General features: G+C 42.8%; 1 protein-coding gene across 1 annotated transcript in view; it reads right to left on the bottom strand.

The window, feature by feature from the left end:
* The window catches only part of ERC2 (ELKS/RAB6-interacting/CAST family member 2), a 617,894-nt gene that overhangs the window by 287,071 nt on the left and 311,561 nt on the right, over positions 1 to 19,262 (bottom strand). The gene's annotated exons all lie outside the window — the stretch shown is intronic.

The following is a 19,262-nucleotide window of genomic DNA, read 5'->3' as shown; positions in this document are numbered from 1 at the left end:
TCCATTGAGGGACACAAGATTGTAGAATAAAGGAAGGAAAGGAAGGTGATGAACTATGGTTAAGGAAGCAGTTGCACTAAGGCTATAAGTTTACAATATCCCACCGAGGGAAGGACTGTGGCATAAATACTTACAAAAGAAAGACTCTGTCAATAGAGCAGATACATATACAGTGCAGCTTCTGGACTTAATGTCTACAGCTTTAGGTTTCAGTTGTGATGGTCTCCTACAAGCAGCCTAACTTACGTCTCACATGGGCTTAATGTCCATTTACATGCATAGAGAACGCTGGCTTTGCGCCTGGGAACATTTGATTTATTCTCCCTTCAAAAGTAAATGCCTTTTTTAGCTCTTTTTGACCAGGTTATCAGTCTGTAGATGAGGTGTATCAACCTTATTACTTGGCAACAAACCCCCAGCCTCTTCTGTTCAGCCATCTGTAAATGACACTCCCTCATCTTAAATGTGGGGAGTTGTCTGTTGGTTTACTGATTACTCTTCAGTTGTATCTTCACAGATTTAATGTTGAGGTTTACCCCTATAACTTGCCTGTTGAACTTAGAATAAGTATCTTTATTGCCCTTTTTTCTGGCAACCTTATACTCTTTTGGGTCTTTTTTGCCAAAATTGCATAGGTTTGTTGAGCCTAGACAGAAACCCACTCTTGAGTGTGATATTCCACTTACTACTGCACCCCTCTCTGCTATGGAGTTTGTTCCCATTATTGGGTTTATACTCATCAATGAGGGACACAGAAATGTAGATACAGTCTGGACGTCCAAAAGAAGACCAACTGAAGAATGGGCCCCCCTGTACAACAGAGGAAGCTGACAACAACCAAGGAAATGCTACAGAGGCTAGGATAGAGAAGACCACCACCAGAAGGGAATGACTCCATCCGAAGGAACACCGAGCCTGAACCAGCAGAAAACTGTGAAACCAAAAACCCACAAAAACAGGTAAAACAACATCACTGCCTGATAAGTTAGAACAAACCCACAACATGATGTGTCTAACAGAAAAAATATATAAGAGCAAGTCCCCAGGGGAAACTTCTGACAAAATTAGGTCTGCAAGATAAAAAAAACTGCTGGTCTACACCGAAAGACCTACCCTCTTAACCTTTATGAATAAGGGAAGGAAAATTCCATGATGAGAAGGAGGTTGCCTAGCTAGGCAACCAGTCTTCCTAGATGAGATATCCCAAGAATGTTAGAGTCATCACATTGCAATAGCCCATAATGATTGCAAGGTGACCATGAGACCAGTAAAAAACCAAAGGGTAAGATACCATGAAGTCACAGAAAAAAAACATCACCTCCAGACATCATAATGACATCATATTCGTGCCAGAATACATGTCAAAATTGTATATAAACAGATGGCTGATATGCCTCTGAAATTATCTATTGGTCCAGCCATTTGTTTAGTGTAAGATTCCTTATGTGTCCCCACTGATAAAAGTCCCTGGTGGTCAAGGGGGCTATGAGGATGCTGATGGTTGCCCAGCACAGTATGCCCAGCACACCTGGTGCCCACATGGCCAATCAGCTGTGATCTGGTGCTAGTGGGTGGAACCTCCTTTGCCTACGTCAGGCAACCTCCTAGGACCCTAGCAAAAAACTGAGGCATGCTAGGTAGAGGAGTATTTTTCTATGCCAGTATCCAAACTTTATATAGGCAGCAGTATAACCTGGCTGTATCTAAATTCCTGTGTCCCTTAATAAACGAGAAAGAAATTCCTTTTGATCTTGTATTGTTGTACACTGAACTGAAATCTCAAACAATGTTATCAGACTTCCCAGGTCTTCTGGGAACTACAAAACAATTCCTTTCTATGTTATGGAAATGAGAAGAAGGGAAGGTGTTCTACAGTACTGGATGACAGCGCTGCTCCTTCATAGATGCAGTACAGTGAGTGAAAGTTGTCATCTTAAGTGTATTACTGGTGGGATCACTAGGTAAAAATGAAGGAATAGGAAGCATAAAAAAAGGAAAATGAATGCAGCCACCTCAACTAAGGACTGGTATTCAGCAATATACTACATTTTTTTCTTGGGTTTAGATAAGCTTTAAAGGAGAACTATGGGGTGAGTGATTTCTACTCATCCTCATAGTTAGAGCCGACCTGTGACAAAGAAACTCTCACAGGTTGGCTCTATCGATCGGGAAGTGAGCAGAAACATGCATCGATCCACTCACTTCCTGATCGTCTCCCTGCAGTGAGTGGTAACTGTCAGTGACCGCTCCCCGCAGGGATTCCCCCCTCCCCTCCCCAGTCCTCCAGCGCTAAATGGAGGAATCAAAGGGGATGGTGCGGGCACATCTGGCTCTGCCTCTACATAGGCAGAGCCAGCTGTCACTCACGCAGCTGGGTGGATTTCAACAGTATGTCAGGATCCGTCCCGGCTGCGGCACTGTCAGTATATTGCAGGCAATAGCCCGCTATATACTGAGCTTTGGGTCACGGGAGGAAGTTAGTATATGTCCCCCCGTGAGTCTAAAGACAACTATGGGGAAAATACTTACTCTATAGTTCTCTTTTAAGACATTAAAACTTACTGTATACTGCACTGAAGCATATCCTTTTTTATGCTTTTGGTCTGTTTGATATACCACTGGAAGATATTTTATTATATCAGTTTAATCATAGCTGTCCTATGGATGTTTTCTGTGTTATTTTAAAGAGTCCTTCTAGTTCTTATCTTGGACTGCAGTATGATTAGCCCTTATGTTGATGTGATGATCTGAGAGTGAAAGTGATTCAGTAGTTTAGCAAAAGACAATGGGCAGAGCTGACACCACTCAGTCCACATCCTGTGTAAAGTAATCAATGAGCAGCTTCTGTAAATGTTCATGTACAAGTCATTTGTCACCTCTTCATCTTGGCATTCCTCCATCATTATAACTATAAGTTGTAAATATAAATGATAAACTAGAGAAAGGAGGGCCGAGTCTTAAGCATTAGATTGTAAGCTCTCACGGGCAGGGCCCTCCTTACCATCTTGTCTTGAATTGTATTGTGATTGTAATGTATTCCTTATATTGTAAAGGGCTGCACAAACTGTTAGCGCTATATAAATCCTGTATAATAATAATAATAATAATAGCAGTTTTAAATGGTAACCTTAAGAGTTGCCATGGAAAATTGTTACGCTTTACCCTCCTTGCTCCATTTTCATAACTCAGCCCCAACAGGTGCACAGGACAAAACATGTTGTTACCACAGAGACCAACCAAATATTGTGGCGAGAGAAAAATAAAAATAAATGATTATACACAGAATGATGAGAGTGGGAGACAGCTCAAGAAAGGCCCTGTTTAGAGACAAGCCTTTACAGATGCTTTGTTGCAGAACCCACATCCCTGTAAAATGCTCTGTGTAAGTGTTAGGTAAACACACTTAGGAAAACGAGGCTTTCTGATTATTACGTTTTCTTTAAAAGTAGTGGGACGCCTCAACGATAGCTTTAAAAAACAGAGATAAGAGCTCTTGAAATTATAGATCTTTTTGTGAAGGTTTTATTTTAGAAATTTACACAGATATCCGAGGGATTTTCTTTGAACAGTTAACAAAGTGATGGGTTTACAAGCCAGCTGCAACATGCCAGAGACCTGAGCTACGGTTCTCTACGAGAGATCAGAAGACTTCTTTTCAAGCCTTTCTCTGGAGTAAAAACTGGCTACCTTAGGGCAGTGGAAGAGGAGCAAATCAGTAACATTTCATATTACTCATTTAGGAAAGCTGACATTTCGATGGTGCTTTGCAGAGAGCACTGAGCCATTTACAGAAGTCTCTGTTCCCAAAGGTTAGTGTTGTGCGTCACCTACACTTCATACAGCTTTATGACCTTGCAAGATAGTGGTGCTCATAGTTATGACATGGATGGCGCCATGTGGAACTCCAAAGTAAGAATCAGGTAATCATTAGCACACATGAGGTAGAATTATTCCCAGCCATGGCACTGTCTGCACAGTGGCTAGGAACGGAGTCAGCCATAATGCCCCACTGCTTTGACTCTACCAGGTTACCATGGGGATGCCACAATCTCGGTACAACAGTCGGGTGTCCCTTGGAATTCATGGCAGGAGTGATATGCATACATATGATTTATTTACATTAGTGCACATTGTGTGAGATGGTTTTATTATTGTTCTTTATGGATTTTGGACACATTTCTTTTTTAATTATGGTGGGATATGACATCATAGGGGTGTCACTGGTACCTTTGGTATTCACATTGGGGGGAATTTATCCAAACCGGAGCCGACAAAATCTAGAGAAGATTTGCACTACAGCCAATCAGCTTCTCTGTCTCATTTTCAAATCTTATCTGAGCAAACTGGAGAGATGCTGATTGGTTGCCATGGGCATCAGCTCCAGATTATTTCTGCTCCAGTGTTGATTAATTCCCCCTATTGTGTATGTGTATTTGAGTGTCACAATAACACCCTGAAGAAGGGACTCTGTGCAGCCCCAAAACATTGGCGTTTTATGACTAACTGTGACAATGATACCATAAATTGAACAAGGATTCATGATTCTACCTTGTGTGTGCTGGTGATCACCTGATCCTTACTTTTCTGTTCCCAAGGGAGCGTACAATCTAATATCCCCTACACAGTAATACACATACAAGTGACAGAGAGGATTACTATAAAAGCAAATAATCCACTGGTACCTTTTTGGGAGACAGTTGGAGAGAGTGAAGTAAACCCACACAGACATGTAGAGAACATACTAACCACACACAGAGAGTGTATAACTCCATACCCAAAACTAATTTCAAGATCACTGCACTTTAAAACACATGTGCTAACCACTTAGCCACCATGTTTAAATTAAACTCACTATCAACTTGAGACTCTAAAGTCCCTAAATGTGCTTTTAGATCCTTTGGGATCCTAAAACCAGTAAGGCTTTGATTTTGGAAAGAAAGTCAGCGGTTCACTCACCCTCCAATGAAGCTCCACCATCCTGAAGGGCAATTTCAGCAACCAAAAGGAAGCTTTGGGAGGCAGGATGGTGGTATGGCAACTCTCAACAGTCCTTGAATATTATAACGCTGTTGGTTTTTGGACATTTAAAAAGGCACATCCACAGACCTTTATTGGTCAATGTTATTTTAAGTAAGGCAAGGTATACTCACCTATTCACATTTCCTCACTGCCTACCTGCTGCAGGAGTCCCCCTTGAGCTTACACAGGTAGATCACGCCACTGCCCACCCAAGTGACAGTATTCAGACCCAATGATTGGCTGTTCTGTGCCAAGCACTGTCACATGAGGAGGTCACATGCTCCTTCATACCTGGACGTTGTGCTGCATTAGAACAAAGAAGCAAGGTCTCAGATGGAGTGGTGAGGCAGCAAAGGAGAGTTGAGAAGTGAGCATATATTGCTGGGGGGTGAGCCATCAGCAGACACCATCACTTTTGCCCTGAATTCCCAAAATGGCTGTGAGTTTAAAGACAAAGAAAATCAGATAACTGCCATTTTCAGGAGAACTTCAGAAACATCAAATGAATTCTCTCAGTACAGGTTTCTTTTTAAGAATCATCATGACAATCCAACGAATGTCAATTGCTGAAGGAGATCAGCAAGGCTAGCCTCTGTATGTCAGTCATGATAGGTCTCCTTTAAAACATACGCTGATACCTTAACTGTAGCAGGGCCCCCCATCTACCTATTGTAGCAGACAGCACAGTGCATTCAGCAATGGACAGGCATGAAGCAATACCATGTTTGCTGATTTGACAATTAACTTGTAAAGACTGTTTATGATGCAGGCAAAACTATAGAGTTTTATTTAGATTTTGACATTGAAAGGAAGCAATTAGGTCAATATTTATAGTACTTCGGACCCATTCACACCTATGCACATCACATTTTGTGATGCATTAATGGACATTGCATAAGAACTCTGGGCATGCAAAATATTAACCCTTGCAGCTGTGCTACCCCTGCACTGCAAGGGTTAGGTGCTCCTTTTGGTCCAAAGTAAAAAAGATATACTCACCCGATCTTCGGTCCCACTTGGCTGCTAGACTGATCCCCACAGCCTCTTCTCCCCTGGGTTCTGGAGGTCTAGTTCCACAGACGTCATCACATCTATGCAAGGTCCATTTACGCAAGGTCCATTTACTTGTATTAGATGTGAGGGAGCTAAGGGACATACCACAGCCCAAGCAGAGGGGGGAAGAGGTGAGCCATCACTGGCAGGGGCAGAGGATCAGGTGAGTGTGTTTTTTTATTAATCCCTAGACAACAACGAGCACTTACCTCTTGCAGTGCAGGGGTAGCTGCACTGCAAGGGTTGATAGTTTACATGGCCAGAGCTCTTCCGTAAAAAGGCCTATTAATGACAACGGCAGCTTGTAAAAATGCAATATTGCTGATAATGCATGTACAAACGCATGAAAATGCATATGGAAAAGTGTGATTCTTGACAGTGTTAAATAACTTTTATATAAGCTTTTCATTGACATATATTGTGGGGGAGTAGCATCAAAGGTAGAGCTTAGTAGTCCACCAAGGTAATCCCAGGTGAGAAGGTTTCACAGATAGGAAAATAAAAAAGTTATGTAGAGTTTTTTTTTCCAAGCAACCAGCCAAATGATTTCTAAAGTTTACAGGGTAAACCTAAAAAAGGGGCAATTTTTAGTTAAAAGAGGGGCATAGAAACGTATACGCTTAAACAGAGACTGTCTAAAATAGGGACAGCTCGGAGCTCGGATGTCCTCATGGGCATACATAAAAATACCTTAATCTTACCACCAGCTCTGATAACAACCAGTCAAAACCTGTAGCTGACATATTACAGAGGAACATTTATACGAGTCCCAGTCATAAAATCCACATGCCGGATATAAAGAATAATAGCTTGTGTTACTGAAAGTATTGTCTCTTTTCTTGTACTGTAACCGGCTGTAACGTGCACACATTTCCATTATTTGACACTCACTCGTACCTGCACAGCTCAATGAGAACATCTACGAATCATTCTTGCCTTACAGTGACACCTTTTGGAGCAAAAAGAAATTGTACTTGTGTGGGGTCATATTGGCTGCCGTTACACTAGCTTACCATACCAATGCAATGGGTGCTTCCTGCCTGGGTATTTCCACTATGAACACATTATACATGAATTCAATATTTAGCCTTCAAATGGCCAGTGAACTAAAATTGAACTTATAAGAAAGAGTTGCTTACAGCAGTAAAAAATACTGAAGTCCATTACATTACATCCATGACTATTTTTGAATGGCAGAACTATTAAGACTTGTAAATATAACCTATTAACAATTTTGCTGCCAACATGAAAATAAACTAGATACATAGGTTGAATTAGTCAATGTTAGCGCAGAACGGAGAGTGGCAAGACTGGTACACGAGGCGGCTGATGGGGTGGTCATAAAAATCTGGCCACTCAGTGTATATATAAATATATAAAATTCAGAAACCAGCCCTTATTTGAAGCAATCTACAGCATTGGCTAGAACTGGACTCTGTGGAGGACTCTTCCACTATTTCAGAGCTCTTAGCCTGCAGTCACACCTAGGCAACAGCGTTTTGTGCAAGATTCCATCCAGCGTGTGTTGTGCATTTTTGCACGTTAGATGCACTCACATAAAGATGCATGTCTTAGTTGGCAGATTGAAAGACATTGCAGTCCATGGACAAACACACCTAAAAACGCACAAAAAACACGCACGGATGTGCAAAAAGGCTTGTGTTGCGCATTTCCATTGAAGTGTATTGGGCCAAACGTGCTGTAAAATGCCCAAAAGAAGCTCAGGTGTTTTACAGCTTGCGCTCAGGCGTGAACAAGGGTCATTGAAATGAATAAGATTCCTTGTGTTGAGGGGTTTCCTAGGTGTGAATGAGGACTTATTGTAAAAGAAGCCTTTCTATATACGAAGGTTGAATCTTTTTTACACCAGGTATGAGTGCCACCTTGGCTTTTGAAACAACCATAAAGTGAATTACTTTCCACTAAGTTTACTATATGGACTATTTATGTATTTATACAAGCGAAAGTACATTATTAATGTTTCAGGAGCACATTTATGTGTCTTACTTTTGCGTCCATGCCTTTCAGTATCTTCTTATCTATTAAACAGAGAATCAGATTCATTTGATATCTTTACTTGCCCTACCTTAAAGCCCATAAACAACATTTTGTTATTATTATTATTATTTTTTTAATAGCCACCCTTATGTATAAAAAACAAAGCAATCTTCGTCTTCTGCATGCTGTAGTGCTGCCCCTGCATTCTCCTCCATCCTGTACTGCCTTCCTGTGAGTCACGGGTGTCATGGACACATCCATGACAGTGTATCATGATGCTGGCATGGGCTGACAAGAGAATGCAGCAGAGAACTCACATAACTATGTAAGTACCATTTTCTGCAGTATGCAGGACCACCCACTGCTGGAGGACAGAAGAGGTGGAAGAATATTCTATTTGTCACGTCTGAAGATCTGAAGACACCTGGAAAAAAGTTATGTATACTGACATAAAAAAAAAAATGGGGAGAGGGAATGGAGTTGGACTTGAAGCCTGGGGGTGGCCCCAACATAAAGTTCTGCTTTAAAATGTGTCAGGTTCAGCTTTGCCAAAAGGCTGAAGTTGTTTCATTTTAATATAAAGAATCTTGTTCTCGATATTTGATGTCCTGCTGGAATGTTGCAATACATCTTCACCTCTCAGAGACTCTCCTTTCAAGTCTCATTCCTTCATGTCAAACACAATGATTTTGATCTGACTAGCCTGTCAATCGCAGCCACATCCTGTATATTTTCAGGTGTCAGGTTTCCACAACTTCCTCGCACTGTTCAGCAAACAACCGGAACTGGAAACCTTTCCTAGCAGGCGTCTTCATTTTCCTAACCGAAGATCTTTAAATTACCCAGAGACATAAGACAGTGCCTGCCTGGCTACTGACCAACTGATCCTTCATACAGGGTCTCATATGAATGATTCTTCCAGACAATAAAGATTTTTTTCTAGCAAGGAAATTATAGGCGTCCACAAAACATACATGAGATGAAGCCAGACAGTATTTTATTATCCTTTCCGTATAGAGCACCAACAAATGACGTTACAAAATAATGAAAGGGGAGCAATTTACACACCCCTAAGACAAGAAAAAAGAGATGACACAGGCAAGGAAGAGGACGCTGCCTGAACAAGCTCAAAATCTAAGCCTGGAATCATAAATTACACTACAGTAAATGTGTGTTATGTGTGTCAATCGTAAAATGGAAATAAAAGACTATTTGCCCCCCTTTCACAATAGAGTACCCCTTTAGAGCAGATTCTTCACTTTCACATCAGAATCACCCCTTTAACATCTGAGCTCCCCGCCCCCCACCCCTTTCAAATCAGAGTCCTCATTAACCCCCATTCACGCTTGATGCTGTCCAAAAATGTGGGACAAGCTGCATCCGGTAATGAATACGGGACACAGCATGTTTTTTTGATGGCACCCCAAAGTAACCCAGATGGCACCTCAGGGTGCCTCCGCATTACCGTTGAGAAAGGCTGATCTAGCTACATATGGAGCATTTGGAAAGGCATTGCTAGTGGTACATAATTGAAGGGGACTTATGTTGTAAGATTTCATTAGAAAAATTTGTTTTCGGAACATTTGGTTAATTTTCTAATAGTTAATGGAGTTAATGGAGATAATCATTTTCAACCATAGTTGCAAAAAAAATGGAAGGATGTCAAATAAAAAAAATTATGAATGAGCAAACAGTGAATGTGGTTTTCGTTCAAGAAACTTAATTTCCAAAAACCAACATTTAAATCAAACCAAATTTTAAACAACATTTATCAAGTCTCTGATGGCATTATCAAATGTTCTCATGGGAAATGTATTATGATGTTCATACAAAAACCTACCAGTGTATGGCCAGCTTTACAGGCATGTATGGCCTCTCACAAAGATCACAGTACCCCAAATGACAATGCTCAATTCTACCCAGAAGGACAGCACCATCTTTGTTCAGGCACTAGCCAGGGTCAGCATATACTACCTGGACTAAAGTTTTGTCTCTGACTGCCTGTGCAGTTTTTGGCTATGCTCAGACATGGCTGACACAGATAAGCCCCTGCTGCAGCCACTCACCTTGTGACTTGCTATAAAGTTACAATGTACAGTCAGAGTAATAACTGGGGGGAGAGGAGACTAAGGAAATGTTACCTAGTACCTGCAGCAGACTGATGACATGATCCTAGCCTAGGCAAAGTCACGTGTGTGAAACTCAAGGGACTGCATTAAAATAATAAAATGTGCAGCTTTTCTAAAGAAATTATACTGCTGCTGTATATTATGAAATGTTAAGAATGTATTAATGCAGGCTTGAAAAGCAACAGAAAGGTTCACTTTAAAGGAGAAATACTGATAGACTAAAATATACTCTTCTTCGATTATATACTCTAAGAAATAATACTTCGAGCCGGCATTGGACATTGCAGCTGTCCACACACCGGCTCTATACCAAGAGCTGAGCGATCATGTGACCACCAGCTCAGCTCACGGTCTTCTCCCCGCAGAGAGCACAGACTGTCAGCCACCACTCCCTTCAGGGATTCCCCCCACCCGTCTCTGTTCCTCCAGTGCTCATGGGGGCGGGCATAGCTGGCTTTGGCTCTAGAAAGGCGGAGTAAGCTGTCAGCATATAGCAGGCAATAGCTGGCTATATACCGACTACAGGCCACAGGAATACATTAGTAAATGTTTGATTTTTATAATAAATGAAATTTCCCCAACGCAAACCAAAAATAATGAAGAATGTTTGCATCCTGCGTCTGCGATATTTTTTCCCCACCACAGTCAAAATTAACTTGTAGAAAATTAAATGAATGTTTGCATCCTGCGTCTTCGATATTTTTTCCCCACCACAGTCAAAATTAACTTGTAGAAAATTAAATGAATATTACAAAAACGAACTGTGTACATCCAGCTTAAAACTTTCTTCCCATTTTGATAGAAACCTAGGGTGAACATTCTAAACGATATTTAGTCAATGTTTAAACAGATCATAATGTGTAAATGAAAGCCTAGAGCTGAACTTGTTCTACAAGCTGAAGTGACCCAAGGTGGGAGGTAAACACAGCGCAGACACACTAAACAGTGCAGGAAAAAACTTAAACATCACATAAATCTTCCAGTCCCTATCATGGGCATGTACAGATATGTTGCGTGGGTTCTTTATGGTTTTCTAAATGGGCAGTAAGCCTTGAACACAAACCAGTATAAAACTGTTATTAGTTATATGTTACAAAGTTTGGACACCTCAACAGATCAGAGATTTTTCATTATGTCCAGTGTAGTTGAGGGTAACTGTCAGTGTAATGTTCTCAATCATCTCAAAATGATGATAGAGTTACAGCAGGGCGCTTTAATTGGATTAGGAGCCTGGAAGCCTGCTGTGTGTACAGAAACCATATCCTCTTTAAAGAAGAACTCCAGGAAAAATGTTTATTAACCCTTCCAGTGGGGCTACCTCCTCACTGCAAGAGTTAAGTGCTTGTTTTGTCTAGGTAAAAAAAAAAAAAGTTATACTCACCTGATTCTCCAAGCTGGCATGGTCTGGAGCCCATCTCCCCCTCCTCTGCAGCGGTCTAAGGTCATGTCATTCCATTCTATACACAGTGTATAGAGGTGAGGATGCTGAGGAAGGTTTTAATGCTGCAGCAGAGGAGGAGACAGGCAGAAGGGAGCTATGTCACAGCTGGCCAGCTCGGAGCTTAGGGGGAGTATAACTTAAAGAGCACTTAACCCGTGCAGTGTGGGCATAGCCCACTGCAAGGGTTATTAAAATGTTTTTCATTGAGTCCTTCTTTTAAGAACTCAAAAAAAAACACAAACATGTTACCCCAGCACTGCAAGGGTTAACTGCTCAGGGGACAGACCATGAGTCGCAGCGGAGGGATCAGGTAAGTAAAAGTCCTCTTCACCATACCATACCCCTAGGCATAAACATGTAGTTAAACCTGGTTGGTTGGGCTGCTATATTTTTGGCCAGTAATCCCTGGAGCTGCTCTGGAACAGGAAGGAGTCAGGTAAGCCCGTGCCCTGTTGTATGAGCAGATCCAGGACTAAGAGGCATTGTGCTTTTGTGCATTTTACTCAGTAGACCAGGGGTGGGCAACTCCGTCCCACAGCTGTGCTTTACTGACAAATCCCAACATGCCTCTGCTAGTCATGCCTGTAACGGTCAGTCTTGCAATGCCTCATGGGACTTGTAGTACCACAACAGCTGGATGGCTGGAGTTGCCCACCCCTGCACTAGCCTGTACTAGCAGCTACATAAAAGGGACCTTCATGGTGGCTGGAAGCAAAAGCATTATGGATCCAATAGGCAACATATGGAGATTGCAAAAGGGCTCTCTGCTATTAGTAAATAAAAGAAAAAATAAATGTAACATAGAATGTGTCATTAGAGTCTCATGTGATGTGCAGATACTGCTGACAAAAATGCAAAACACTGTTAGTAAAAGAAAAAAAAATGGATTGGTAGATTCCAGATCCAGAATCCTATTACAGCTATTAGGAGTTAATCTTCAATGCATTAGATCCCACCAATTCAGAGGTTTAAGTATATATTAGGTAGGATTACATGGGGGAATAGGGTTAGGGTTAGTATTAGGGTGACAAGGAGGGTTAGTGACAGAGTTGTGGTTACAGGGAAGGATAGTGTTAGGTTTATAGGGAAGGTTAGAGCAGGGAGGGTTTATGTTTGGGATTACTAGGAGGGGTTGTGTTTTACAGAGAGGGTTGATGAGAAGGTTACAGGGGTAATTGAGGTTACAGGGAGGGATAGTGTAAAGGTGCCCATACACTGAACGATTCTCGTACGAGAATCGCGGGAAATCCCGCGATCGTACGAGAATTGTGCAGTGTATGAAAGGCGTGCGACCGTTTCTACTGTACGGTCGCACGTCTTCCATCGAACCAGCATGTTTGAAAACCCGCCGGGAATTGTACGATTCTCGGCGAGTTGGTGGCCTGCTGGTTCGACAACTGCCGAACGGGCCGGTGTGCGCACGCGCACACTGCCTGTTTGCAGTCAGCGTAAGCCCGCCCCTCATTACAGTCATCGCAAGCCCGTCCCTCAGGGGGCGTGGCTTGCGATGATCGAGAGTGCGATCTGCCCGTCCAAGATGGGCAGATCATACTTTTTTTTAAACCCTTTACAACCATCGCAAGACTAAGGTCTTGCGATGGTTGTACAGTGTATGGCCACCTTTAGGGTTGGGTTACAGGAAAAGATAGGTTTACAGAAAGATTTGTTTTAAGTATATAACAAGGGCTATTGTTAGAGTTGGGCTTAAAGGAAGGGTTATCGTTTGGGTTGGAGTTACAAGGAAGGCTAGTGTTGAGGTTAGGGTGACAGGAAGGGTTAGTGTTAAGGTTACGGGGAGGGTTAGTGTTAGGGTTGGGCTTATAGGGAGGGTTAGTGTTCGGGTTGGGCTTATAGGGAAGGCCCAACTGATCTGTGTGCTTTCATATTCACAGAATGAGCACAGTGGATCAACTCCACTCCATTTAACTATCAGTTTCAATCATACTAAAATGCAATAAAAAACTTTAGAGATGCAAAACAAATGTATAATGTAAATGTTGAAATGTGTCTGCCTCTGGTATACACTACAGTTTGTTGAATATAATGTTAGGCGGTTGTCAGTTATAACACAATTGTAGACAGTAGTGGAGGGGGAGCGGGGACTTGTTTAAATCCTACAAGTGTCAATTATTCACTGAATGACCTGGAAAAAACAGCAGTCTTTGTGCTTAACCTCTCCTCCACTGCAGCCTTTAATCTTTATTTCCACTGTCCTCTACTTGGCCTTTCCTAAAAGCTTGAAGGGTGTGGCAGCTTTTTTGTGGGGCCGGGAGAGTTCAGAGAAAAAACACAATGTAACACTGTGTGCTGCAACTTTACCGTAATGTATTAAGCATATACACACAATAATACAACTTATACAATTGTTGTGTATATGAGTCCATTAAAGGGAACCTGTACTTTAGCCATGCAGGGTACAACAAAAATTAAACTTAAAAGTCCAGCTGGGTAAAAAAACAAAAGAATGTCATTCCCAGCACCTGTTAAAAATAAAAAAGCAGCTCTGACTGCAATATACCCCATCTCCAGCACTGTACGCCGCAGACTCACCTGCTCTCCAATCCAGTACTGTTCCTTTCCTGGGTTGAATAAGGCACACTACCTGTTAGCAAAGGTCATGAAGGAACTATCCCCCTTCCCCTGGACCTAAAGGACAATGCTGCAGAGAGTGGTACCATGTTAATATATGGCACCACTCTTTGCAGCATTAAGGATTCCCTTGCCATCAGAGGAGGGAGAAGGACCTGTGGCATCACCAGACTGAACAAAGAAAAACTGGGAAAAAAAAGGTTATTATACAGATTTTTTTTTCTTTTAAAGTGTTGAGGGAGTGCTCCAATGGGTGGAGGGACAAACAAACGTATGGAGCTGGGCTTTAAAGCTGGTCCCTGCAGCAGCTTATATTTTCCTTCCTCAGTGACTGCATTCACGAAGCCCAAGGAGAAGAATCCCAGTTTAAGTGGCACTAAACTCAGGAGTCAAACCGTAAAAATGCATTTAAGTACCATGAATGTTAGCAAAAATGTAGCTCATTTGTGTATCACTCAGCTGTAGATCCTCAAATCATCTGAATTGTCCTTCCTTCTGGGGGGTGGCTACTTTTGTTCCCCATGGTCCCTGTGTGTGTTGTAAAGTAGCCACCGCTCCAAGCTTGCTCCCTTGAAGGACTCCAATCTCAATACAAATTAGTAAACAAAATGTGAAATTGTAGTCCCTCACAGGAACAAGCTTAGAGCTTATACATATTTCCTACCTGGAAGGGCCACGACTGTCCAACATAAATACCAACATATTTTCCCCGCCAAGGAACGTCAGGTGCTGTGTTCAGCCTCCAATATAAGTCATTGGCTAGACATGGCTGTAGGTGGGTACACTCTGATACTTTCATGCACCCACGCATGTGCATGGACATACAACTCTGGATGCAGACAGTATGCATCCAGAGTTTTATGTCAAATACACCGTTATTTACATTAGATGAGTGCGGGTGCCAGTGTGTGAGAGCCCTTATGCCAACCCTCACCAAGTGTTTATAGACAAAGTCATGTACTTGCTATATAAGTGCTCTCCCTTTGCTTATCACATGGATCTGTTTTTAAATAGGGCTGTGGAAATTAAAGATTAAATTCCCGATTATTCCTTAAACTTTTTGATCGATTAAAATTATTTTGATCGCTAATGAAAACACTGACCTCTCCGCCGGCTTCCGAGAGTCCCTTTGGCGATCCGATGACGCCACGGACATCGTCGTCACCGGACTCCTCCCCCCTTCCCCAAGTGGCTCCGTTGGCTAACGAAGGGAAGGGGGAGGAGTCCGGTGACGTCGCTGTCCATGATGGCTAACGAAGGGGGAGGAGTCCGGTGACGTCGATGTCCGTGACGTCACCGGACTCCTCCCCCCTTCGTTAGCCGACTGAGCCACTTGGGCCGGTGAGTTTGCCCAAGAAACTTTCTGCACGAGCGCCAGCCAAGGCATTGTCCTATACACATACAGCACAGCAATTAAGTAATTAAATGAACTAGGATCACACTAATCCAGCACGTTATTATTCTGAGTTGCCCCACTCAAGCGGCAGCCATATTGAGTGGGGCACGTGAGATTATCAACGTGCTGGATTAGTGTAATCCTAGTTCATTTTATTACTTCATTGCTGTGCTGTATGTGTACAGGCCAATGTAGTTGGATCTTTATGTGCGTTATAATTAATCGATTTTTAAAAAATTTGATTAATCGAACACGAAAATTGTAATCATTACCAGCACTATTTTTAAACAAAGCAATGAACACCAGTGTTTTCCAGCCAGGAGACTGCTTCCAGCTTTCAATGGAAATCATTTTTAAAAACTAATTTTGCCCAGCTGTGCCCCTTGGCAAAACTGGAGGCCAATATTGGTGAAATTTTATTAAAATGACTGTTTTTACGGCAGTCAAGTTCAGCTAAATTGCCATCTCATTCGTAATCAAGGAGTCAAGATTGACCAATCGAGTACAGTACCAGCTTTTGCAGCGCACTTGGCTACCTTCCATTCTCAGACATCTTGGAAGAAGATTTTAGGTTTAATTCCACCTAGTATATATAAGCTTTTATCTGGACCCTGTTTTTAATGACAGAAGCTGTCCCAGCCTCTTTAATCTTGCACAAGCTGCTCCTGACATTGATAGCAGTATATCCTGCTATCACTGTGACCTATAGCTTTGTATGGACCCTGCATATCTGCTGAAGAATTCTTTCAGGCTGAAAACAATTAGGCTGTGTAATTTTCTGCTGAGTCTCCTTAGATAAACCATGCAGAGAAAGCAGAGCAACTGGTGTAACGCACCGCGCTGTCAGCCTGGCCTTTCTGCTTAATGTCAATGGCACTGCGTATAAAAGGTGACTAAAGTGTGTACGAATGTTGATCTTTGGAGAAGGCGTGCCTACAGTCAGACACACATCTACTATTTCATCCACTGGGTCAGCCCTGGGGAGAGAGGGCACATTAGAAAATGTTCCTGCCAAAATCCCAGGCTTAATGCATTTGCTAGCTTATGCGCCACTGCAACCACTTCTCAGCAGGCTGTAATCCATAATCTTACAATGTAACTGCAGATCTGAAGATTGTAAGGCTCTTTGCCATCCCACACTTTACCCTCATTCCCTTGTGGCTTTATTGACAATGTTTATGTGTACAGAATTGGCTAAACAGACTATAGACAGGAACTCTTTTATAAGAAGGAAACAGCTGAATGATGAATGACCATGGATGTGGATGGGTCATTGAGAATAAAAAGCAGCGGGTCATCTGCCAGTCATTCAATGCATTGCATCAATGCCAAGATCTCCAACGGACGAATGCCTTGAACTCACAGTGAGTATTTTGCTCTCTTTTCTCCACAGAAAAGGGAGTGAATAAAGAGACAATATAAATGTATTGTTTGTGGCGGGAACTGAAATCAGAACTTCAGAACTGCACAACGCACGTACTAATCCAGCGATTCTCAATCTTTTTTTTTCAGTCATGGCCCCATTAAAAATAAGCAAAATCTCAAGGCACCCCTGTCTAAAATGTAAAACACATAAACGTAAAATTGTAAACAAATGATGTATGGTTCCCCCCAAAATCTATTCCTGACCCTTAGCCTAGATAAGGGACCCCACTCACACAAACACACATGTAGTGCTCCCTCCCAAAAGAATCCCTCATTTACATCAGAATCCCCCTTCCCATCATCTCATCAGAGTCCCCGCTTTTCACACCATGAGCCAACTTTACAAATGACAGCCATTTAAAAGAGTTGGGATTGGGGGGCGTGGCTTGCTGGCGCACTGCATGGACGCTTCTGCCTAGAGCTCCGTGCAGCGATGGGCCTCGAGGCGGCTTAAAGCGACGAACGGGTCTTACCTGCACACGACAGAACCCTCCTCTGCTTCCCCATACCACCGGGGATGAAGCGGTCACAGAAGCGGCGCGGTAAACGGCCGCAAAAGCTGACGGACTTCTTCGGCCCGTCTGGGAGGAGACGCGGCCAAGATGGCGCCGGCTCCTCTGCTCGAGAACAGCGGAGGGGCCCTGTTAAAGGGCACACGCCCGACGGAACCTCCACAGGGCAGCAGGCGGAATCGGAGCCTTCTTCTGGGTCGTCCCAGCCTAGCACCCCGGCCGACCGGAGCCCAGAAGCGACGAGAAAACGGATGTCAACCCCTGGAGATGACCAGAGGGAGGTGAGCCAGCTTAACTCATCCCTAGATGACACCAGGGAACTAATAGCACCCATTGAGGCCTTCCCCACATCACACCAGCCCATCTCTGACTCTACACTTAAGGACATGCTGATATCCTTAAGGAGCTCATTGAATACAGATATGCAGGCCTTAATCACCCAATTTAAATCTGATCTACAACAAGTGGGTGATAGAGTGTCACATATAGAGGATAAACTGGGAGAATTTGCCACTACATTCAACGACCTGGTCGATGCTCACAACACCAGGGAGGATGACTATGAGTGGATGAAGGCCAAACTGGCTGACCTGGAGGATAGGTCACGCTGAAATAACGTGAAAGTCCGTGGCATTCCTGAATCGGTTGCCCAAACTGACCTGATGCCGTATGTGCATGGTCTCATGCATGAAATTATGCGGGACACTCCTATAACTGCGCTTACTGCTGTTGGAGCAATTTGATAAACAAAATTTCTTCAACAAAGCCCGCTTTTACGCCAATGGTAGCAGGGTTTGGCATGGATGAACACTATCTTCATTCTCCAATCGCCCGTGTAGGACGCTGCATGTCTTAATTATTTGGCATTTTGTACCCTTTCTTTCCTTCTTTTCCCTTGTCTTCCCTTATTGTACGTACCTTTCCCTGTTACCACTCTAATTCAAAAAATTAGAACGTGGAGTTGGTGTTGAAATTGTTGATTAACCTATAACCACAAGTGCTCAAGAACATGTCTATATTCTACCAATGTATGACTTGTGAATGTTAAATCTCCACAGAGATCCAGTTGTATTAATGCTGAATTGTGTTAAATAAAAAATATTGAATTTAAAAGAGTTGGGATTATTTTATCTTCCAAGGTGGCTCCAGATCCATATGACATGCACTTCTCGTTTTATCATTAACAGGGTTCCATGGTCTCAAAAACCCAGGAACGCTGTTATGCAAAAAATAGCTGGAGGCTGTTCTTGGCCCCTGTCCTGCACCTTCCTACTGGTCACCAAATGTGATGGGTGTGCTTACTGGCCAATAGGTACCGGCAGAGGGAGAAAAATAAATTATAGTCAATATCTGCATAATAAAGCACCATGGTTTTGTGGATACCCAGGTCCTTTGAAGATAAACCAACCAAGAATACAATAAGACACCTGGAATCTCCTATGTAGACCCTGATAATGAACTTTTCTTCTTTGGTACATGTTGGTTTGTTAATGCAGAACTCCATGTAAAAAATGTATTAATACTAGCAGTTGTCCATAGCAACCAATCAACCAAGGGACAATGCTGTCGAGATCCACCCAGCTGCGTGAGTGACAGCTGGCCCTGCCTATCTAGAGGCAGAGCCATCTGTACCCGCCCCCTCCGCCTCTCCGTTCCTCCAGTCAGCGCTGGAGGATCGGAGCGGGGAGGGGGGGGGGGAA

This window comes from Nanorana parkeri, unplaced genomic scaffold (assembly GCF_000935625.1).
Source record: "Nanorana parkeri isolate BGI_ZX_2015 unplaced genomic scaffold, ASM93562v1 scaffold231, whole genome shotgun sequence".
Taxonomy (NCBI): Eukaryota; Metazoa; Chordata; class Amphibia; order Anura; family Dicroglossidae; genus Nanorana; species Nanorana parkeri.
Note: the sequence above shows the minus strand (reverse complement) of the source record. Positions and strands in the feature narration are given on the sequence as shown.